This window comes from Plecotus auritus (assembly GCF_963455305.1).
Source record: "Plecotus auritus genome assembly, chromosome: 4".
In the NCBI taxonomy this organism is placed as follows: domain Eukaryota; kingdom Metazoa; phylum Chordata; class Mammalia; order Chiroptera; family Vespertilionidae; genus Plecotus; species Plecotus auritus.
The window spans coordinates 31348170-31373493 of NC_137775.1; the positions used below are offsets into that span (position 1 = coordinate 31348170).

At 38.3% G+C, this 25324-nt stretch overlaps 1 protein-coding gene across 4 annotated transcripts in view; it reads right to left on the reverse strand.

Annotated features, from left to right (window-relative positions):
- PLAGL1 (PLAG1 like zinc finger 1) overlaps nucleotides 1–24686 on the reverse strand; it is a 51681-nt gene extending 26995 nt beyond the window's left edge. For 3 of the 4 annotated variants that reach the window (XM_080663759.1, XM_080663757.1, XM_080663760.1), the window contains exons 1-4: nucleotides 24388–24578; nucleotides 19965–20032; nucleotides 10137–10178; nucleotides 7–74 (exon numbers count right to left, since the gene is read on the reverse strand). The gene's annotated coding sequence lies outside the window, so the exon portion shown is untranslated. Of the gene's footprint in view, nucleotides 1–6; nucleotides 75–10136; nucleotides 10179–19964; nucleotides 20033–24387 lie in introns of all 4 variants that reach the window. The other variant, XM_080663758.1, reaches the window with a different exon arrangement.
- Nucleotides 24687–25324: the final 638 nt, after the last annotated feature.

Below are 25324 nucleotides of genomic sequence, written 5' to 3' on the forward strand. Positions count from 1 at the left end.
ACTAACCTTGCTAAGTCTGACGTACAGAGGAGGTTTAGATGTGAAACAGAGGCCACATCAAATGTAGAGCAACCCTAGAGGGGAGGAAATCAAAAGGTTAAAAAAAAAAAAGGCATGGAAAAAACCACATCGGTACTGTGTCAGTAGACATTTATATATGGAATACGAGTTCGGGAATGCCAGAATAAAAAATTTCTCTCCGTCAACATGCCACAGTGGCATATTCCAACATTCCAGAGGCACACCTTTAAGTTCTTAAAGGAGTTTTAGTTTTAGTTTAGAGATGTGGTTACGAGAAGGAGCTATGGCGCCAGAATGCCTAGATTCAAATCCAGGGGCCGCCTGTGGCCACTTAGAATCCTGGTGCAATCTCCCCCTGCCTCCACTTCTTGCCTGTAAAATGGGAATAACCATACCTATGGCGCAAGAGCCTTTTGAGGATTAAATGAGTTCATCTGAGTAAAGTGCTTAACACCGAGTGGTAAGCGGGCATTTCCCAGAGACCCTGATTCAAGTGAAAACACCGCACAGCCTGGAGCAGATATCAGATGACAGACCTTTAAAAAAAGTGTCAACTGAGAACAGGACCCTTTGGGAAAGGCAACAAGTACCTGAGGGGCTGAGGGTGACAATGAGGGTAGGAGGACTCTGGCAGCAAGGAAAGGCCACTAAAAGGCAAAACAAACAACAAAAACTCCAAAACCAACAACAAAAACACACACCTTTGCTTAATTCCAATTTTGTTTTTCAAAGACAAGGCTACTATTAAAAGGAGAAGCTGGAGGGCAGAACTTGTTGACAGCAAGCATACCCAGTAAAGGTATTTTTAATAATTCTATATTTCAGACTACATTTCTTGCAGTTCAATCTAATCAGGAAGGAGAGGTCTCCCTCCCAATGACTAGATAAGGCTTTATCTGGTCAGTATGGATGATGGGAAGCCATCTGAGAGGGAAGGATCTGATATCTTTCTACTAGAAAGTTTGTTTATGGAAATAAACATACACACAAATGCAGACACCTAATACATGTTGATCCCCAAACCTACATTGTAGGCTTGACTCTTAAATTATTACTACTTGATATTATAGCAGTGTTCCATCCTGAGGGAAGAAAAGTCTCTTTGATGGAGGACCATGTAGGGGAAGTTGTCTGATTCTATAAACACAGCAAGAACGCCATTTGTAACTGCAGTCACTGCCTTGGCCTGTGAGTAGTTCTTTCTATCAACGTAGACAAAGATACGCCTCACTTCTAAAAGCTGAAACACCCCATGGAAAAGTGTGGCTTGATTTCCTACTTTTCCTTCCACCGTCCCCCCCCCCCCCCCCCCACCCGCTCCCGCCTCGCTACTTAGTATCATGTCACACAAAATTACTTCCAGAAACTGGGAGGCTTGAGCGGCCAAGTTATAAAACCTCAGCGCTGTGCTTACTGCTTTCTTATCTACAAGTTAATACTTATGGGAGTGAGAGTCTATCGATGATCAAGGCCACGGTAATTTTCCCATTTTGTAAGAAACCTAAAATCTCAGCAGAATCACAAACTGCTGAATCCACCAAATTTGTATGAGCTATGCAAACACCCATTCCTCTACAAAGTTGCTACCACCACTCCCAAATTTGGAAACCTGTATTTTAAATTTCATCCCTACCTTTAATCAAAACAGAAAACCAAATGGAGTTCTTTAAAAATAATCATGGTGGTAAAAATAAAACAAAAATAACATGGATGAGTAAAATATTAGCAAGTTCCTGTACTGTGTGCTTACTTACCTATCCCCACATCCCACCCCAATCATTCTCTAAAATTTTCCATTATAATTTTAAAATGCTATTTTCCCCAAGAATGTCGTCAACCATTTCCCACTTAAAAAGAAGTAGGTTTTAACTTAAGAGCTCAGAAATTGGGCTTGTTCTGGGTCCTGTAAAATCATAGCAGATGATCCTTAGAATCAAAATTTCCTTTACACTTTCACTGAGAGATGAAGATGTTTGCTTGCTTTGATAAGGGGTTCATAACACACAGTGTGTGGTAAATCTGGTTAAAGATATTGTCAAAGGATGATTTGTTCTGCATTATTTCACATTACACCACAGAATTAAATCATGTAAAATTGAAGCTTTACCCATCTCAATCACTAAATCTGGTTAAGTGAAAGTCTACACAACTCTAAATTAAAAGCTTTTTCATCTTCTTACCGAAAATGTCTAGACGCTGTTTCGAGATTTATTTTTAGGAAAGAATATTAGAGAAGAGACCTTGGCTTTGAAAAGGACCATGCCACGCACTATTTATGCTTCCTGTGCAGAGGCTGATGGACTGCCCAGCAAAAGTTGCCAAATCAAAACAACCATTTAATAATTCTCCCTGAAGGAAAGGTTTTAAAGGGCTATAGTGCCAATCAGGTAACAATAGATCCATCAGGCTTTCTTAAAACACAGTGTTTGCAGTTGAAGCCCAGATAAGCAATTACATTCAAAGTAACGGAGGAACAGGGAGCTATCAATCTCCACTCATCGGCAGGCATTCACGGATCCAGGAGGTCTGCGAGACTGGGAGATACAAAAATGAGTACCATACAGCTGCTGTACTTCCAGCTAAGAGAAGAACCTAAACAAAGATCTACAGGGCAATGTGTTAAGTGCTATACAGAGGTGTGCACAAAGGGCTGGAGGTCAAGGGAAGGAGCCATAAATTCTTCCTGGGAAATCAAGCAAGCGGGGAGATGTAAAAGGAAGGTCTGGTGTTGTTTCCTTGCGACAGACTCAAGACCTTTTCCTTACTCTGTTCTCAAAATACGGCACTAACTTCAGGATGTATGAACTGTTCTACTCGCAAGTGCTATATGTTGGTTCATTTATGTTTGACACGGACTTTCAGTTAAAATATCCCAGGGATATAAGTTTTTAAAAAAATAAATGTGTTCTTGTAATATTCCCATGCAACACACATAATCCAGAATGGCATGAATACCTAGCAGTCATGAAAGTTAGATGGAAAGTTCAAAGATGTTCTGAAACATAAATGAACAGAAGACACACTCTAACGACTTAGTGTTACTATATTAATAATGACTTTTAAATATCACTTTTTTTTTCTTCAGGCAAAAAAGAAAAGAATCACCTGATTATATCATGGTTAATATTTGTCTTTCTCTACTTCTGTGTTTAAAAAAAGAACAAGGGTGTTGGATCAACTTCTATTTAACATCACTTATTATGCATGCCATATTCCTACTTATAACATAGTTGTGACAGAACCCCCATTGTTCATTACACACTAGCCCCAAACTTGAGTAATTCTAATGTAAGCATGAGAAACCACGGTCTCCTTTGGGGTGAATTTCCAAATTCCTCTGTGTGAAATTGAGGTCTAATTTTCCTTGTGCCTGGTTTTCACAAGAAGGTCCATTCCACCCCATGTGCTCCTTTTCAGCTGTCAATAAACAGAGGCAGTGAATTCCCTAGGGCTTCACAAAGCTAGTTAGGCAGAGCCATTCATGCCTTCAGGAAAACAGGGCATTGATTGCAGCGAGTTCCCAGGGAGCAGCTGCTACAAAGAGATCAAAGGCCCACCTCTCTCTGCCTCCATTGCTTTCATTAGGCCAGGCCCAGACAAACAGCGACAGGTTTCCTTGAGACAAGGAGAAGGCCCGGAGACCACCTCATGGTTCAATTCAAATTCATCCGTTTCCTACATTCCAGTGACAGTCCAGAATGCTAACCATGACAAACTAGCACAATCGCCAGGCATAATATACTGCGCGCTAGTTCATCCAAGGTCAGAGGGAGAAAACGGGCACCAAGGGAAGTCCTCCGCTACCAGGGCCTGCTGGGCCTCAATGGCCCCCCGACATTCCATAAATACACGCCGCCTGCTCACTCTCCCTTTCTTCTTCCATCCTGCAAGCCTCCAAGTGATGGTCTCCCTTCATCTCCAATTTCTTTCGAGTCACCGTCCCCAAACTACAGGGGGGACACTTTATTCTCCATCGAATAGCTCTACTGATGATTGGAGTGTGGCTATAGTGCAGCCCTCATTATTGGCGGGCACCCAGTAAGCTACGACATACGATGAATTTAGAGCTGTAATTCCTAGGGCTTCCCGCAAAGGCCGCTAGACCTAAAGAAAGAGTCAGTTTGCGTAAATTCTGTTTGCCAAACAAAACCACGAACAGCGACAGAACAGTTAGCTTTTTTATCTGAGCTGGGTAATCATCCAAACTGGTAATCCAGGCTCCTAAATGACAGTCTGTGTGTGAATGAGCTGTGTGTGTTTGTGGGAGTGAGGAGGGCCTAGGAAAGAACACGGATTGGCCTGATTGGTTACCTACACTGAGCAGATACTATTTAAAAGTTTCCAAGGTCTCCACTGAATTTGAACTGCTTCTTTGATAGCTTTCATGGAAATCTGCAACAAAGTGTGTTCATTTTACTGAGCTCCATTCCATGCCTGTCACTAATCCTCAGTGAACATGGTAATAGATGAGTTAAATTTCAAAATTCCTAACCTAAAAAGAAAATAAACAATACTGGAATGAGAGGGATGGAGAACGCATTCCTTGACACAGAACATAACCTTCTAGGTGCCCATCTTTTGAGCTTCAGTGCTGATCTGGGGGATCCAGTCACTGATTACTCATGTGACTCAACGATGCCATTTTGTACCGGGTGCTGAACAGCCCACAAGGAGACTTTCACTGGCTCAGCTGGGGACAGAGATGAACTTAGGAAATGCAGAGCTCTAAACTGCACTGAAAATGTAGCTCAGTAAGCACAGTGGAACAGCCATCGTAGGAACCTGAAAGCTGACTCTGGCACTGGTTCATGGTGGGCCTCTCTGTCTTCCTACTCTCCCAAAATGGAGAGAAAAACATCAAGAATCCCTTTACAAGGTACTGCGAAATAACACTACACCTCACAAATTATATATCTCATAAAAAAAAAAAAAAGCTGCTCTTATGAGTAGAAACTCCTTATATAATAGAACACTCTATAATCTAAGAGAGCTGTTCTGGAGACTTACTAAGTTTCTATAAATCAGATCATTTTTTAAACGCACTCAAAAAATGTACTACTTAAAGAAAGGCTATGGCAAATGACGCAATACATTCATCAGTTCATTTATATGCCTTTCAAGAGCATTTAGAGAACTTAGACACATCCATATGACCTTCACCATGACCAGCCAGGATAGCTGGCTTTATTCATTTCTATTTTTGAACGAAGAAAATAGACTTGAGAGGTAATAAACTCACTTACCAAAGTCACAGAATTAATAAGTAGCAGAGTTAGAACTTGAGGTATTCTGTTTCTAAATCTCATGCTGTTTCCACTGTACCCAGCTACCCTGGATGCATATAATTATTCACCGAAGTTCTCTCACCATAGCTATATTAAGTAGGTCGTCATCTGTTTCTAAACCCAATGCACTGCACCATTCATTCAAGAAGGTAGTGCATGCACTCCGGTTCAAGTAGATCCATACCTAAACTTTAGTGTCGCCTTTTTGTAAATTAAGCAGTCAACAATATTTTTAGAACCTCAGTTTCCTCATCTGTAAAAGAGGAATAATAAATACCTTTTCTCATAGGGTTTGTGAAGGGTCAAATTAGATAACCTGGATAAAGCACCTGGAACAGTGTTAACATATAACAAATGCTCAATAAGGGTGGCTGTTGGCATTGATATTGAAAACCAAACTAATGTAAAACTTGTTAAAATGGGAAAAATGCTTCCTTTTAAATTTAAGGAGTTTTTTATGGCCTAGAATATGTCTCTGGGTTAGTTGGAAGTGTGATGTTCGGTTAAAAGATATTTTCTTAGGTACCTTTCTGTTCTAATTTAAATCCATTATGGTCAAGGAACATTCTTTGTATTATTTAAATCCTTTTAAAATTAATTGACTTGTTTTCTTACACAGAATATGGTCTATCTTGATTAATGTTCTCAGTGCACTTGAAAAGAATATGTATTCTGCTTTTGTTGAGTGGAGTGTTCTATAAACAACAATTAGGTCCAGTTGGTTAATAGTGCTATTTAATTCTTCTATATCCTTATTTATTTTCTATCTATTTAATCTATCATCTACTGAGAGAAGGGTGTTGAAATCTGATTATAATTGTGGATTTGTCTACTTCTCCTGTGTAAACTGAAACTCTATTATTAGATGCATAAACATTTAAGATTATGCCTTCTTGAGAAATTTACCATTTTATCATTGAAAGAAATTCTCTTTATTCTTGAAAATATACTTTGCTGTTATTTCTACTTCCTACTGCATATTAATATAGCCACTTCTTAAAAATTAGTGTCAAAATATATGCTGTTTTCCATCCCTTAGATTATAAACTATTTGTGCCTTTATATATGTGAAGTACATTTTTTTTCCAGGCAACATATAGCTAATTCTTGTGTGTGTTTTTTCAAATCTACTCTGACATTCTCTGTCCTAGAGTATTTAAACCATTTATACTTAATGTGATCCTTGATATTTGTTAGGTTGAATTGTAGCATCTTGTTATTTGTTTTGTATTTGTCCCATCTGTTCTACGTTCCCTTTTTCCTTTTTTCTGCCTTCTTTTGGACTGATTATTATTTTATCTCTTGGCTTATAACTCTTTGTTTTGATGTTTCAGTGGCTGATTTAGTGTTTATAATCATATCCTTAACTTATTACAATGTACCTTCAAGGGATATTATATCTCTTCACATATAATATAAAAACTTCATGGTTTTATATTTCAAATCTCCCCTTCCTGACCTTTGTGCAATTATTTTCATATATTTCATGTTATCAACCCTAACTCTATTGTTACTATTTTTCTTTAAACAATCATTTATCTTTTATGAAAGATTAAAATTTTTTAAATTTTATACATTTACCCAGGTGGTTATAATTTCTGATGTTCTTTATTTCCATCTGATATTATTTTCCTTCTTCCTAGGTTCTTCCTTTAACATTTCCTGTAGTGTGGGTCTAATCTACACTAATAAAAGAGAATGATGCAAATTGAACGTACCTCCGCAATGCCCACCAGCCAATCAGGAGTGAGTATGCAAATTAATCCAACAAATATGGTGGGTTAATTTGCATACACAGGCGCCGAGCGGCCGGGGTCTGGGTGGGACATGGGCGTTCTGCCCCACCCTAGCAGCTCCGGGCCTCTGGGCAGCGTGGGAAGGCGGAAAGGCGGCTCTGGGCTGGAGCAAAGGCAGAAAGGCGGCTCCAGCGGAGCGAAGGCGGTGCCGGCAGCCGGGGGAAGGAGCCATCCTTGCACCAATCTTCATGCATCGGGCCTCTAGTGGTAATATATTCTTTCAGCTAAGGGGGCCTCTAGTGGTAATATATTCTTTCAGCTTAAGGAAGTCTTTATTTCATTATCTTTTTTGAAAGATATTTTTATTAGCTATAGATTTCTAGCTTGACAGTTTTTTCTTTCATTACTTTAAAGATGTTGCTCCACTGTCTTCTGGCTTTCACTGCTTTTGATGAAAAGTCTAGCATCATTCTTTGTTCCTCTAAATTTACAGTATCTGTTCTATGCTTTAAAATATTTCTCTTTATTACTGGTTTTAAACTATTTGATTATGGTGTACCTTGGTCTAATTTTCTTTTTTTTTTGTTTTTGTTGTTCATGCTAGGTTTTCACTGAGCTTCTGAGATATGTGGGTTTATTGTTTTCATCAAATTTAACAGACTTTCAACCATTATTTTTTTTTCTTTTCCTTCCCTCCTTTAGAGACCCTAATTACACATATACAGAGGTATTTGGCTGATAGAAGTTGTCCCACAGCTTACTGATGGGCTGTTTTCTTTATTCAGTATTTTTGTGTTTCATTTTGTATAATTTCTGTTGCTATGTCTTCAAGTTCACAAAGTCTTTCTTCCTGCAATGCCTAGTATACTGTTATTCCTACCCAGTGTATTTTTCATCATGTTATGTTGTCTCTAGAAAATCAATTTGGGTCTTATAATAGCTTTTATGTCTATCCTTACACTTTATGCTTTCCTCTACTATCTTGAATACAGTTATAACTATTTTAATATCTTTGTTTAGTAAATATGTTTTCCTTATTAAAATCTTAAGAATTTTAAAGATTAATTTAAATCTATTTCTATTGATTATTTTTTCTCTTTACCATTGAATTTTTCAGTTTCTTTGTATATCTGATAAATTTTGATTGAACACTAGGCACTGCTTATTTTACCTTATTAGGTGCTAGATATTTGGTATTTCTTTAAATATTCGTGAGCTTTGTTCTGGGATGGAATTAAGCTACTAGAAACCATTTGATTCTTTAAAACAGGAGGCCACAAACTATGGCACACAGTTCAAATCTGGCCCACACTATTTCTGTAAATAAGGTTTTATTGGAATACAGCTCTCCCCATCATTTACATATTGTCTATGGCTGCCTTTACATTACAATGGCAGAGCTTAGTAGTTGCAACAGAGATCATATAACCTGAAAAGTCTTAAATATTTTCCATTTGGCCCTTTACAAAAAGGTTTTATGACCCTTCTTTAATGGCTTCCTTTTAAGATTTTTTTAGGAATGATCAGAGCAACCTTTACTCTGGGGTTACTTCTGCCTTATAACAAGGCAAAACCCTTCTGAGCATTCCATTTAATACACTTGTATTACAAAGTTTTTCTACTCTCAATGGTGGGGACACACACTTCCCAGCCTATGTGAGCTACCTTTTCTCTTCCAGTGGTTCTTTTTTCAGCCTTGGGTAATTCCCTTACATGCCTGCACTAATTAGCATTCAGCTGACAATCTCCAGAGTTCTCTTTGTGAAACTCTCTCTTCTCTGGACTCTATCCTGAAAATTCTAGCTGCCTCGGCCTCCCTGAATTCCCAACTCCTATCACCTCAATTCATGGTGACCACTGGTCTGTGTTTGGTTCCCCTTCTTATGCTGTGGCCTCATGCACATCATTGTTTCCCTTCTCTAGGGTTCACTTCTTATGTTGCTTGTTGTTCAATGTTTGAAAACTTTTTTTTTTCATAATAGTTTATGGGGCTCTTTTTTTGGCTGCTCAGGCAGGAGCATAAATCCAGTTTCTGTTACTACATCATGGTAGAAGTCCCCTCACTATGAAATTCCACTTTCTTACATTTGCATTAGTGCTTTACATTTTCAAGTAAGTACTGACAAATCTACACTATCTCATTTCTTGTTGTCCACTTTGCTAAGATGTAGAGATTACATAAAAGCTCAAAAAAATGCAAAAAGTGATTTGCTAAGTCCAGTACAGATCAGCCCATGTCTTCTAATCATTTTCTCTCCTATAAAAATATATAATTTTTCAACATTTACTACATATAAGGATGTAAGTAATAAAAGATATATAAAGCATATTGTAAAATTATTTATTACTAGTGTCTCAAGCTTATAGTACTGAGAAGTATAGAATTATTTAAAAGATTAATAGTTACTGAATGCTGCTAATGGCCAGGTATATCACCTCAGTTAAGCCTCATAAATAGCACAGCTATTATTATTTCAATTTTATAAATGACAAACTGTGGCTAAGAAAGGTTCACTAACTTGTTCATAGTCATGTACTTACCTGTATCACAGCCAGAATTCAAGCCAGGTTGTGCTTGGGTCTAAAACTTGTGCTCTCCACCATGCTATCTGCTCCCTAATTTATAACGCGTAAAAGGGGAGCTTCTAGAACTAAATTTTGAAAGAACACTCCAAGTCCTCAATAACAAAATGGCATTAGGAACCATTTACTGAAAGTATCAAGACCGATTCACTTTATTTCTACCAAAGAACTTCTAATCAAACAACGAAAAAGAAAATATACAGAAATATATAGGTAAGATTTGAATTTCTTTTAAGTCACATATAATCTAATGCGAGTTCTAAATGAGGCATTCAAACTTCCTTATTGAGTTATCTGGGCAAGCTTACAACTGACAATATTCTGCTGACCTTGAGCTCTAGCAGATTTTTCTTACATCTAAGTATTGAAAACATATTCTGCTTCCTTAAGATCCTATTGATTATTTTCTGGTAACAAGTTTTGCTCCAGATTCTCTAGAAAAGTACTCCCATGTAATTAGAAAATGCAAATATCAGGGTGGAGCATAGAAAAAATTAAAATATCAACTTACAAAAGCCAATGATGACTATGTTATCAATCAGGCAGGAACAACCTAAAAATAAAATTAATTTAAAAATAAAAATTAATTTAGTTTTATATAATAGTTTCACATTCACTTTTAAATTGAATTTCATTAAGATAATTGCAGATTCACATGGGGTTTTAAGAGAGATCTTGAGTATCCTTTACTCAGTTTCTCCCAATGGTAACATTTCACAAAACTGAGGTACAATATCACAATCAGTACATTTATATTAATGCAACCCACTGGTCTTTTGAGATTACCCCAGTCTCATTAAATTTGTGTGTGTGTGTGTGTGTGTGTATTTAGTTCTACAGAATTTCATCACTCCCAACACTTGTATGTATATCTCTGATAACAGTGTCCTCTATATTATCACCCTCTCCATTTATACTAGAGATACTTCTCCCCAACATACCATGCTCTGGTATTTCCCAACCTTTCATTAACAAAACCTTTATTGACCTCAGCTTCTCCCACTATATCCCCAGACTAACTTCTGAAAAGAAAATTTAGATAATCCTCATTTCCTCACCTAGTCACTTTTCAACCCATTCCCTTAGCTCCCATCTCCACCACTCTATCAAAGGATCCTTATCAAGGTCCTCAAAGCAATTATTATCTTCATTTTAAAAATCATGATACTGAAGCTCAAGGGAGATTACTAGGTTGAGATGGTAAAGACAAACCTTCCCTTGGAGAGACCCCAAGGACTACCCCAAAGTACTCTTTTCAGGATATTATACTTTCAGGGACTTCACTTCCTTCCTCCTTTATATCATCCTCTCTGCATTAAATCTCCAGTTTCTTGGAATATCTCATTGTTTTTCATTAGTTTTAACTGAGAAAAAGAACTTAGCTTGACTTATGAGTATTTTATCTATAGCACTTGCTGTATATTATTTTATTTAATTGTCACAACAACCTGAGAATAGGAGGTTTTATCCCCTTTGTACAAATAAGAAAATTTTGGCTGAGAAAGAATAAAACCTTTCCCTACAGCAGACAGTTAAGAAGTAGAACAACCAGCATTTGACCTGATCACCTGGATTCTGGGCCCAAAGCTGCCAGCCCTTCCTCATGGTTAGATCTCATAGTTTCTCAGTTGTTCCTATTACATGGTAACACGGTAAGGGCATCATTCAGAGAGAGGGGGCATGGTCCCAATGCCTCTGTAAGGTCAGAAAACCTAGATACAAACTTGCTATGAGCAAACAAATAAGAAACTGATTTCTATATCACAATGAGACTTTATAATGAGAATTATAATTGCTAAGACATGACACTCAGCTTTGGTGATCAGGACATTTTCCCTCCCTTGCTCTACCTAGGAAGTTAAATTAGTAAGGAGGGGGTATGGGACAGACTTGTATATGGAGGAAGTGGGCAAAAAGATTTGCTCCATTCCAAAATAGAGCAAATCTTCCAGTCTCCACTCCTAAGTGGCTAAGATAAAATGCCCCCTTACAAATGGGGACCAGGAAGGGACAGTTCAGAAGGAAGTGTTTGCTATTCATCTGTCTGTGCTCTGAAAAGGGAGGTCAGATGCTGCTGCCTTTGCTGCAATTAGCTCTACATTAGCTGTTCCTGACAAAATAGCCAGGCAAGAGATGGAAAAGACTACTGTACCACCTCCACCCATTAAAACAATTACAGAAATAGGGATGCTGGCCTCTAAATAGCTGAGAGCTTCTAAGAAAAAATTCATGGAATAAACATATTGTCAATATATACAACCGCTGATCAATCCCCTCTAAAATATCCCAACCTTGCGAACCAACCAAGTCTCTTCCTCCTCTTCCTTCCTATTTTAAGGGGGCAGGGAAATTCAGAGAGGTAATTACAAAATATTTTGAGTTGTCAGCCTAATAGAAAAAAACTAAATGTTCCTTCTTGTTTTAGGTACACACAGAGACCCATCTACTCTAATTTTTAGAAATCTGAGTAATACGTTCATGCTTTAAAGTTAGAATATATTCCATCATCTACTTCTCCAACATTGTAAGGGAAAACTAGAATGGTAAATAGGTAAATCACAACAACAACAAAATAAACCCTGAAGTATACTGTAAAAATTTTAATTTACAATATCTAAAGATTATGTATGAATCTGATTGTATTAGATTAATATCCTCAGAAAGGTGTCAGAAAAATTGACACTTTTCCTATATAATGTAGATTTTTAAAACCTCACAGAGAATGATTTCCTAAATTACGTCCTCTGAGAATATGAACATCTTTCCCCAGCTGTTTAAAAGCAATTTTCTAGATTGCAATTTTAAGCATCTCTTTGAATGCGACAAGGTCTTACCCTTAAAATGTATGACACTGACTTCATGCTTCACAGAAGTGCAGACAGAATTAACATAATAGCTCTACTTCATACAAGCTCTCAAAATCTCCAGTGGGAGCTAAACTAAACTAGTTGCATTATAAATGTTAATAGTATGCTTAAAAAAATATATGGCATAATGAGAGTAGCTACTAAAGTAGCTTGTATTCAGTCCCAATACTTCAGTCCCAAGACCCATTGTTACGTACTGAATTGGGTCTCTCAAAATTCATATGTCAAAGCCCTAACCTCCAGTGTGACTATTTGAAGATAAGTCCTTTAGGGAGGTAATTAAGACTAAATGAGATTAAGGGTAGAGCCCTAATCCAATAGGACTGGTGTCCTTATAAAAAGATAAAGAGACACCAGAGGCCACTCTCTCCAAGCATGCACAGAGGAAAAGGCCACGTGAAAACACAGCAAGAAAGCAGTCATCTGTAAGCCAGGAAAAGAGGTCTCATCAGAAACTGAATTTGCTGGTATCTTGATCTTGGACTTACAACCTCCAGAATTGTGAGAAAATAAATTTATGTTGTTTAAACTGCCCAATCTGTGGTATTCTGTTAACAGCAACCTAAGCATACTAATTTAGATTTGGTACTGTGAAGTGTGGTGCTACTTAACAAATGTATGAAAATGTGGAAGTGGCTTTGGAACTGGGTAATTAATGGGTAGAGGCTGAAAGAGTTTTGAGGTGCTTACTCGAAAAAGCCTATATTGCCTTGGAGAGACTGCTGGTAGAAATAGGGAAGTTAAAGGTGATTCTGGTGAGAATCACTCAGGTGGAAATGAAGAATACACTAATGGAAACTGGAAGAAAGGTGATCCTTATAAACTGGCAAAGAATTGGGCTGAATTGTGTTCTAGTATCTAGTGGAAGAAAGAACTTGGAAGTGATAAAATCGAATATTTAGTTGAAGAGATTTCTAATCAAAGTGTTGAAGCATGTGACCTGGCTTCTCCTTATGACTTCCAGTAAAATGTAAGAGGAGAGATAAATAGAAAAAATCTTTAAGTAAAAAATAACAAGGACTTGAAGATTTGGGAAAATTCTCAATCTACCTATTGTACAAAAAATGAGAAAGCATGTCCAGGAGAGGGTGTGGCTAGATAATGATTCCACAATGAGATTGGAATTAATCGGCTAAATCTGCAAAAGCCAGAAATAGAGTTGAGATTATACCAACAGAGACACTGCCGATTTGGACCAAAGGGAACCTAGATGGGATAAAATAAAGGAAGGCTTTTCCACTACTGAGATTGAAGAGGACTAGAAGATAAGCTATTTGACTGCAAACCATGCTTTATTCTTTAAGAAAAGGTAATGAGGACGCCCTAGGCAATTCAGAGATCAGCATTCCACTCCCACTAAAGAAAAACTATGGTATATTGAAATAATGGAATGCTACTCAGAACAAAAAATACACACACACACACACACACACACACACATGCTTCAACATGGATAGGATTTCAACAAAGTATGAAGAATGAAAAAAGAGTCAGACACAAAGCAATACATACTATTTGGTTATTCTTAAAGTTCAAAAATAGTTGAAACTACTCTACAGTGATGGAAATCAGAAGAGTGTTATCTCTAGGGGAGGTACTGGCTGGAGGGTGCATGAGAGAATTTTTCTTTCTGGATGGATGTAATATTGTCTACCTTGTGCTTACACAGATATAAATTCATCAAGCTGTATATTTAAGATTGCCTCACTTTATATGCTCCCCCCTAAGTATTTTATAACTCAGTAGGAGAAATAGTACTTCATAAAATATAAGCTAACTATTTTTACCTTATCAGTTGCCTTACTTAAAGGTTATTAAGCAAATGTAAAATTTTCTACTTTGAACATAAGACAGAAACCAAACAAATTGTGCTTAAGTTTCTGTTTCACTGGCCCTAAAATAAGCAAAAATTAGACTATTTAAACCTTACTCATTAGAATAAATAAAAACTTAGAAGGAAAATGCAAATAAAGTAGGAGTACATCAGTTAGTCCACATCAAGTGGCTTGGTCATTGAAACAAAGACTCTAAGCAGCGTACTGATGATGTAAGTAACGCAATTTCAGTAGTGTGGTTTTACCATAAATACGTCTATTAAATAATTTCATTTAACTATTTTTTTTTAATACCACAGTAGTATGGCACAGAAGAAAGAGCAAGAGCTTTTAAATCAGACAAACCAGTTCTGCCACTTACTAACTATATGGTTTTGGGCAAATTTCTTAATCTCTTTGATACTGAGTTTCTTCACAATTTAAAACAGGGACAATAATACCTACTTTGCAAAATTGTAGTACAATTATAGTAAGTATTTAAGAATGGTAGCTATTTAGCAATAGCTCTTTGTATGCAAAGTATCATGGTAGGTAATGGAACCCTATCTCTAAGAACCTGACCAACGGGAAATGACATTTAGATTATAAAGACTGGTGATGAAAGATAAGAATTTAACAAGGGCCTCAGATGACAAATCATAGAGTTCCTATCTAGTTAGTAGGGTTGTGGAGGAGTATCCTCTGAACAGAGCTTGGAAATTTTTTGGAAAACCCACTTAAGGCATAGGAAATGGCATGAGTAAAAGCAGAGCCTCAAACACAGTACAGTGACTTCAGATTCTGACGAGTAGTTAAGACCCACTGTGCTACTGGACTAACTCTGAAGAATAAGACTGGGAGGCTAGTAAAGCAAGTTGGGACTAGACAGAGAAGGACCACTGTCAAAGACCCGTTTTCTCAAGTCCTGGCATGGCAATGAAGGATTTTTTTTAGAGAGCTGACCCCAGTGGTCATTAGCCATGCTAGAAAGGGAAGGAAAACATGTAGGGAGAAAAAACATAGGATGATAAGGGCCTAATTAAAGATGCTCAGAGGAGTGAAAGAAACAAACAGAAAAGGTAAGAGTTCAATGTTACCCACATTTTAAAAATGAACAGACATTGAATTTCCTTGAATGATTCGAGTAGGCCTGCCTCCAGCTTTTGAAATGATCCTGACACGGCCTATACGCTCAAGAGCAGAGAAGAATTCCAAACCAGCAAAACATATTGCCTGGCACATCAAAAGTACTCATACATATTGTTGGAAAATGAGTCTTTCAGAATATTCCAAATATTGAAACCTCTATAATAAAACATTGTTCAAGGTGAAACATGTAGAAAAGCTAAGATCATTTTTCCTTCCTGTTGAGGGCCTATTTTTCATAATATATGCCAAGTTTTGAATTTGCTCAATTCAATATTGAAAAAGACTCATTTGCAAGAGCTACCTTGATAACTATCTCTACCCAAAGACTCAGATATAAATCGCTCTAGAAAGTTGGGAATGTTGTCACCTCAGTTGCTAAGCGCTTGTGTAATATTTTTTTCAGGAATTTATCATTCATTATTTCTTGTGCTATGGCAAAAGAAGAGCCACTGTATGACATGAATAGTATATGAAAAAAATTAAACTAGTTAAATCCAGATCATAGAAATATGTGTAAGGTTTACCCAGGAGTACAAGATGTTTTAATAATTAATATATTAAAATAATTAAAATTAAAATAACCTGCCACATTAAGAAATACAGAAAGGAAAAAATAACTATAACCCTAGGACTATGCACAATTCTTAGCCCTTTCTATGTTTGAGCACATTTAATGATCTCAACAACCTTCTTGGTAGACACTTTATCTACATTTTATAGATGAGAAAATTGAAATATAGAGAAGTTAAGAAATTGCCCAAGGTTACACTGTGGACGTAAGAAAAGGCACACTTAGGAATTGAACCCAGGCAATCTGGCTCCAGAGTCAGAATTCCAGTTAATAAATGTAGAAAGAATGAAGAAAATGGAAAATCACCATTAGAATGCCACAATAATTGCTGCAGGCAAGATCAGCTGAATGCTAAAATTAGTGGACAGCCTTAGGAGAAACAGGACCTTTGCAAACCCTCAAAATATTTACTAATTACCATGGTAGTTTTAACATATATTCTCAAATCATTTGATACTTTTCCCTCTCCTCCCCATGAGTGTGGACTTGCTTCTAACAGAATAGATAGAAAGTGAAAAAGTAATAATGTTACAATGGAGAAATCCAGTAGACACCATCCAAGCTATGTGATCAAGGTTAACATGTTGATGTGGATATCACGTTCCCCCAGATAGGATGCAAGAGAAGGACACAATATCTCTGTGGTATTCTTCCTCCAAAGTCCACAACCTCAGTCTAATAGTAAGAAAACATCAGACAAACCTAAATTGAGGGACACTGTACAAAATACATGACCAGTACTCTTCAAAAGTGGCAAGGTCATGAAAAACAAGTAAAAACTAAAAAACCGTGACAGAGTGTAGTAGCCTAGGGAGACATGACAACTAAATGCAATTTGGTATAAGGACTAGATCCTGGAACAGAAAAAGGACGTTGGTGGGAAAAGTGGGAAAACCTGAATAAAGTCTGTCATTTAGTTAATAGTATTGTGTCAGTGTTAATTTCTTAATTTTGGTAAATGTACCATGTTATGTAAGATGTTAACATAGAGGAAGGTTGGTGAAGGGTGTATAGGATCACTCTATACTATCTTTGCAACTCTTCCATAAATCTAAAATTATTTAATAATACATTTTTAAATTTAATATGCATTAGTGAAAACAAATCTCAATGAACCAGGAATAGAAGAAAATTTCTCTATCTTGTAAAAGGCATCCCCCCAAAAAAATACAGTAAACATTATCTTTAGTAGTGAAATACTGATTATCTTCCCTTAAGTTTAGAAAAAAGCAAGGATGTCCATTTTAAACACTTCTGTTAAATATCCTTCCAGTGTTCCCAGCCAGTGCAATAAGGCAAGAAAAAGAAAAAAGGAGTAGAGATTAGAAAGGCAAATTAAAACAATTTTTTTTTTGCAGATGATGTGATTGTGCATTTATAAAATCCCCAACAATCTATAAGCTACCAGAACTGAAAAGTGAATTTAGCAAGGTCACAAAATACAAGTTTGATATACAAAAATCAATTGTATTTCTAGATACCAGCAAGATGATTGAAAAATTAAATTAAGAAAAAGACATTTACAATAGCATAAATAAATCAAATGCCTAGAAATCCTATCTAATAAAAGGATAATATGCAAATTGACTGTCACTCCAACACACAAGATGGCTGCCCCCATGTGGTCAAAGATGACTATCCCCATGTGGACACAAGATGGCCACCACAAGATGGCTAGCAGGGGAGGGCAGTTGGGAGGGACCAGGTCTACAAGGGAGGGCAGTTGTGGGTGATCAGGCCAGCAGGGGAGGGCAGTTGGGAGGGACCAGGCCTGCAGAGAGGGCAGTTGGGGGCGATCAAGCCTGCAGGGGAGGGCAGTTAGGGGTGACCAGGCCGGCAGAGAGGGAAGTTGGGGGCAACCGGGCCTGCAGGGAAGAGCAGTTGGGGGGGACCCAGGCCTGCAGGGGAGAGCAGTTGGGGGGGACCAGGTATGCAGGGGAGGGCAGTTTGGGGTGACCAGGCCTGCAGGGGAGGGCAGTTAGGGGTGACCAGGCCTGCAGGAGAGGGCAGTTAGGGGTGACCAGGCCTGCAGGGGAGGGAAGTTAGGGGCAAACAGGCTGTCAGGGGAGTTGTTAGGGGGTGATCAGTCTGGCAGGCAGATGTGGTTAGGGGCAATCAGGAAGGCAGGCAGGCGAGCAGTTGGGAGCCAGCAGTCCTGGATTGTGAGAGGGATGTCCGACTGCCCGTTTAGGCCTGGATCAGGCCTAAACAGGCAGTCGGACATCCCTCGAGGGGTCCCAGATTGGAGAGGGTGCAGGCTGGGCTGAGAGACACCCCCCCCCCTCCGTGCATGAATTTCATGCACTGGGCTTCTAGTAAATTTAATAATACATTAAGTTCTCCACACTAAAACCACCAAAATAATGCTAGAAATAATTGAAAAACTTATTCAATTGAGAGACATACCATCTTCATAGATTGGAAGATTCTGTTAAGATGCCCATTCTCCAAAATTTGTTCTAGAGTCAGTGCAATCACAATCAAATGTCTGGTAGACTTTTAAAAAATAGACATTAACAAGCTCATTCTAAAATTTATATAGAAATGCAATAGCTAAAACAGTCCTTAAGAAGAACAAAATTGGAGGCTTTACACTACTATATGTCAGGACTTACTATAAACTACAGTAATTAAAAAAGTGTGGTACTGACGGAGAATTGATCAGTATTTCAAGTGGAACAGAACAGAGTACAGAAGATGATCCAAAATATGATTATTCATTTTTAACCAAGACCCCACTGCAACCTGATGGGAAAAGAAAGGTCTTTCAATAAATGTGTAGAGCAGCTGGATGTCCATGTGGAAAATAAATATTGACCCCCATCTCACACCATACACAAAATCAGCTGGAGGTAATTCAAAGACCCAACTGTGAGGACTAAAATGATAAAGCTTCTAGAGGAAATCAGAGACAAATCTCTTTAGGACCTTGAGGGAACTTCACAAAACAAGTCTGACTGGTCAATAAAGATATAAAAAGATGTTTAACATTATTAATACTCATGGAAATGCAACCAACTTACCTAAAGACCACCAGTTCAGCTCCATATATTTAGGGCGGTGTCATGAACATCTGCAGTAATTTTATTTATTTATTTATTTACTTACTTACTTACTTATTTATTTATAATGGCCCCAAACTGAAAACAATTCATATATTCATCCACAAGAGAAATGATAAACTGCGGTATATCCATGTAAACCAAACATTTTCCATAAAGAGTTCCATAGAAAATATTTTAGGCTTCGTGGGATATATGGTCTCTGTTATAACGACTCAACTCTGATGAAAGGACATGGCTATGTCCAATAACATTTTAGTAATATGTGTTTTGGGCTGCATGGGCTGACAGGCCATAGTTTGCCACCCCTTGTTATTAACCAAAAACAAAAACAAAACTACTTATACTGGCAACAAGGATGAATCTAAAAAATATTCTGTGAATGAAAGAAAATAACACAAAAAGAATAAACTATATGATTCCATTTATAAGAAGTTCAAGAATACCTGAAAATAATCCATGGTGAGAGATGTCAGGAGAGTACTTGACTAGGGGAGAGGAATGGTTCTGTTGACAGTAAGGAAGAGGAGGGAACTTTTGCAGGGATAAAAATGTTTTTTATCTTTATCAGGGTAGTGATCACACATGCATAAATTTCAATAAGCCACACACTTTATTTTTGTTTTTATTGTATGTAAATTTGGAGAAAACAAAAATTAGACAAAGATCACAATACAGGTCTAAAATTACCTAGAATTCAACATGGTGAAAAAAATAGAAAAGCTAGATTAAAATTAAAAGACATGGATGACAGAATGAGAAAGCCTAACAGAAGTTGAAATCAGAGTTCTTGAAGGAATGAAAAGAAAGAATGGAGGGGAAACAATACTGAAAGAGATAAAGGATAAAACTTTCGAGAACTGACAGAACACTAACCTTAGACACAGGAAACAATCAATCCAGGATAGGTGAATGGCCACAACTGGACACACTCCGTTGTAAAACTGTAGAACAGAAAAAAAAAAAAAGAGAGAGAGATCTTAAAAACCAGCAAAAAAAAAAAACAGATTACCAACAAATAGTTATTTGAACAACTGTAACACTGAAGTTGAAGTCAATGGAATACCTCCAAAGGTCTGAGAAAGTGTGTACCTGAAATTATATACCAAGCAAAACCATTATTCAAGAATGAAAGCAAAATAAAGACATTTTCAGGTAAAGTTAGCCATCAACAGCCTCTGAATAAAAAAGCTTCTAAAATATATACCTGAGGAAGAAAAAAAAATCTGAGACACAAGAAAGAATGACAAAGAATCCATAAAAAGAAATAACGTAAAATTTATAGGAGAAAAAAATCAAGATGGACCTAAAACTCTGGATGACAATAACACATGAGCCAGGAAACTAACTAGAGTCTTAGCAAACTTGGTTTCTTGAATTATTTGGAATAAGAATAGAATTAATAAACTTTAGAGTTAAGTTTATTCATTAAAAATTTAAAGGAAATGACTAAAAGAAAGAAATCAAACATAAAATTTTCATGCTAGCTGAGAGGGAGGAAAATGGAATAAGAAAAAATCCAAAAGGTGACAAAGGAAGAAAACTCACATACACAAAGAAGACAGGATTAAGAAAAAAACAAAAACAAAACCCACACCATAAAACAGAACGCTAACTTTAATCCCAAGTATATCAGTAATTATATTAAACTTAATTGGGCTGAGAGCTCCCAGTAAAAGGACAAAGATTGGCAGTGTGGATTAAAGAAACAATCAGGTTTTACCTTTTTAAAAGTCTAAGCTAATGCTAAGAGAAAGGTGTGACTCCAGTATTATAAAACAAAACAGATTTTACGTAAATGGCATTTAGGAGAGGCAGCTATAGAATGACAAAAGCTCCAATTCCCTGAGAAGATAAAGCAATTCCGAACTTGCATATACTTTCAACTTTTATAAAGCAAAGCTGACAGAATTACAAGAAGAAATTGAGACAACACATTATTTTATTGTGATATTTTTATTACACCTATCTCAGTAAATGATAGATCAAACAAACCAAAATACTAGTAAGGTTAAAAAGATTTGAGTGCCACAATTCTTATGCTTAATCTAAGACGTATATATGGATATGTGTATATATGTATGTGTGTGTGTATATGTGTGTACTAGTACCTTGCCCTAAGAGTCTGTGAGTACATATTCTTCTCAATCATTCAAGGAGCAGTTGAAAAAGTAACCATGAGGCCATAAAGCAATTCTCAAATTTCAAAGATTCAAAGAATCGGTAGCATAGAGCCCTCATTTCCTGACTACAATGCAAGTTAGAAACCAGTAACAAAAGGATAACTCACAAAACCTTCCAGGGTTGGAAGTAAATAATACTTCTAAAAATCTCATAAAAAAAGAAAAATATAGTGAAAAAAGTTTTAATTTTTAGAACTGAAAAAATACACTAAATATAAAGCAATAGTGAATAAAAATCTGTAGAATTTACAGTATAAAGAGCCCAGAAATGAGCCCAAGCATATCTGGAAATATGTTTATGACGGAGGTGGCACTGCAGACCACTGGTCCCGGGACTGCTCCACACCGGAAAAAGAAAACAGATTAATCTTAATCTCACAACATAAAAACTATACATTGATACATACATATATACATTTATGAGTCAGGTAAATTAAAGATCTAAATATGTAAAAGATACAAACTTTAAAATTTTTTAGAAAAGAATTTCAAAATATATTACCTTAATAGTAGAGAAGACTATCTTAAGACACAAAAACACAAAGAAAAGATTGTCTGCAGTTTATTTAATCAACAAAGGGTTTGTATCTTATTGTTTTCTAATAGAAATTTCTGCAAAGATGGAAATGTTTTGTTAAATAATATAGTATAATGTAAAATAATATCATAAAATGTAATAGCCACTAATCACACTTGGCTATTGAGCACTTGAAATGTAGCCTAAGACTGAGGAACTGAAATTTTTGAAGTATGATAACATGTTAGCATTTTAAAATCTCTGATAAAGATCTGTTATGTTTTTATATGTTTTTCAGTCTTTGATTTTTCATAAAAAGACTTTATTTAAATTACTATGTAAAATATAATTGCAGTTTTGTAAAAAAAAATACACAAAAATTGCATTTTAGAAAACACACCAAAATGTGAACATTTATTACCTGTGAATGATTTTAATTATATTCTAAATATTTTTTAAAATATTGTTATTTAGGATATAAAACACTTAAAAATTTTATGAACACTGATCTACCATAACATTTATGAAATAAAATATTTCTGATATTATTTAAATTTCCTAGATACCTCTCCCTAATCATGACTTCTTTTTTTTTTTTGAAAGAGCAGCTGGAAAATATGAATAGACTAGTGTTCTGGCTTCAGGTTTCTTCATTTTGAGATGCCCATATTTTAATATATTGGGGGGGATTTAATATATAGACATATGTATCATTTAACAAAGAGTTATAAAGCAAGAACACCCATGTAACCATCGCCCAGGTCAGGAGACAAAACATTTCCCACATCCCCAAAGCCCTCCGTGTGTCCCTTCACATTCACAGCCCCCCTTATCCCCCAGGAGATAACCGCTAACTTGACTTTTATGGTATTCATTTCTTTACTACTTTTAATGCCTATGCATGCATCCTTATCAACAGCTTTATTTCATCAGGTTCTGAATTTTACATAGATGATATCATACAGTATTCTTCAACAACTGTTTTTTTTTTTTTTTGGCTCAACTTTGAGATGCATTTGTGTTAAAATACAAAACTATTTCGTTCACCACTGTACTGGGTGGGTACATTTTATGACTAGAGTATAATCTACTAGAGTATAAATACTAGAGTATTTCTCCTATCAGATGGACATAAAGGTTGCTTCCAGCTTTTGGGGTATTAAAATAACACTACAGCAAACCTTCTTGTACACGTCTGCTTGTGTATATGTATGAAAATTTATCTAGGGCAGTGGCTTTCAAACTTTTTGACCATGACTCATACATACTCAAGAATGACGTTTTACATCATGACACACATCTGTGTGTATGTATAAATTGAGAGGAAAAAAAATTTGTCATGAAGCAAATACCCAATGACCTGATATACATTCCGATATTTTTCTATTCTCTGTCCATTCATGTTGTACAAGTCCTGATCATTATTCACGTAACTGATTTCAGACCCACAAAAATGGGCTCCAAACTTTGAAAAACACCGCTCTAGAGGATAAATATCCGAGAGGACGTGGAACAGGGGCATCCGCTGTTGTCAACTTTTCCAGATCCTTAACTTTTGAACCAATATTCTTATCTAATTTTACCACTCTTTAATGTTAGAGCTAAAACCATGAAACATAAGGCCGTTTTATCGTTTCCTTCGGTCGTTAAACAGTATTAATCACTTACCATGTGCTGAGGATCCACTGGGCTCCGAGCCAGACTGATGGGTTAATACCCGGGGCGTGGGGGTGGGGTGGGTGGGGAGGACATTAGGGACCCAGACCTCAGTGAGGCCCCAGAAAGCTCACAGGAGGGGCCTCGGATCCTGCCTGGGGAGGGAGGGGTTAGGGAAGGATTCCTGGAAGAAGGAGGACCTAAGTTGAGTGTTTCTATTTTTAATTTTTTATTGGTTTCCTAAAACATAAAAGTAACACATTTGTTGGGAGGAGGGGGGGAAAGTCAAAATTACAGGAGTATATTTATTAAGAAGTAAAAATCCTCACCGGCGTCCCTCCAGTCTGATGCTGAAACTAAATCACAAAAATTACATTACCACTTATCCTAATCCAGAAACATTTTAGGAGCCCACATTTTAAAATAGTTTTTAAGAGCCTATCGGATAGCTCCGTACTCTGAAAGCATAAAACAAATCCTATTTTCCATAATGCATTTACAAACCTGCAAACATCTCGTGTTTAGTCGCGTTATTACTTTTAACGGACTTTTTTAATGATCTTTTTGGCCTTTTGGCAAGTTTGGAGTGCCAGGTTTCAAAACCCAAGCCTACTGACTGCATGCCCCAGAAACGCGAGCGCTGCAAAAAGGGGCGAGAAAAACAACCTGGCGAAAGCATGCTGGGTTCTAGCCGACTGGGCTCGCCCGGGGGCAGTTTGGCGGAGTTTCACGCCTGGTCCCGAGGAGCCGAGAGCGCGGACCTTGCCGTCCCGGCGGGCAGCGGCACACCCTCCCAGCGCGGCACGGAGCCCGGGTCCTCGCTCAGCTCCGCGGCAATACCTCCGCCCGCCGCCCGCCCCGCCGCCACCGCCCCAGCCCCGTGGCGGGCCCCACGGCCACGGAGCCTGGCCACGGAGCCTGGCCACGGGCACCAACCACCTACCCTTCGGGGTCGAGAGTCCGCGGAACTCAGGCGAGGCAGCTCAGGCGTGTCGCCACTGCGGCCATGACGGCAAACCCGGGGAAGTGCCGCGCCGATGCCCGCTGAGCTGAGCTGAGCCGAGCCGAGGAGAGCCGAGCCGAGCCGAGGAGAGCCGCCCCGTCCGTGTGGCCGTCTGTCCAGCGGGAGAGTGAGGCCAGAATCCGCCCAGCCGCGCCTAAATCAAGGCTCGGGGCGGTGCCGACGGGTTGAGTGACAAGTGGCAGATGCCGTGGGCTTTGCCGCTTGGCAGCCGCGAGGATGGCTGCAAAGGGGAGGCCGTGCAGGCGGAGCCCGGGCCGGAACGGCGCGTCTGCGGGGAGGGCGCTGGGGCCCCCCGGCGGGGGCGTCACGTGGCAGGAGGAGGCCCCGCTGGGGAGCCAGGATCGGCGGCCTGGGCGGGGGAACAGGACGGGCGCCCAGACGCCTGGCCGATGGAGTCATGCGTGTGCGCAAAGCCAAGGTCGTCCAGGTGCAGCGCTGGCGCAGGTAAACCCGAGCCAGCCCGAAGCCCCCGCGGTAACGACGCGTGTGCGCTCCAGTCCCCGCCGGGATGATCCGCCCGGTCCTCACCCAGAAAGGCGGCAGATGTTCGCAGAGCCGCGCGGCAGGCCTCACACTGACTCGTATTCGAGCAGCGTTGAGTCATGGCAGCTTCGCTGTGACCGCTAACGGGGAGCGAGGCCCTGTTGTAAGCACTTCACGGGCACAGAGGTACCCCTCACGGTAACCCCGGGAGAAAGACTGCCGTCCCCGTCTTACAGGGGACGATACGAAGGCCCAGAAAGATTAGATGGAAATCATATTTTATAGTTTGGGGATCATACTATGTATGCTGTGAGCAACTGAAAATGGTTCAATGTTTTTGAATTGAAGAAAAAGAAACCGAAGCAAACCTCCG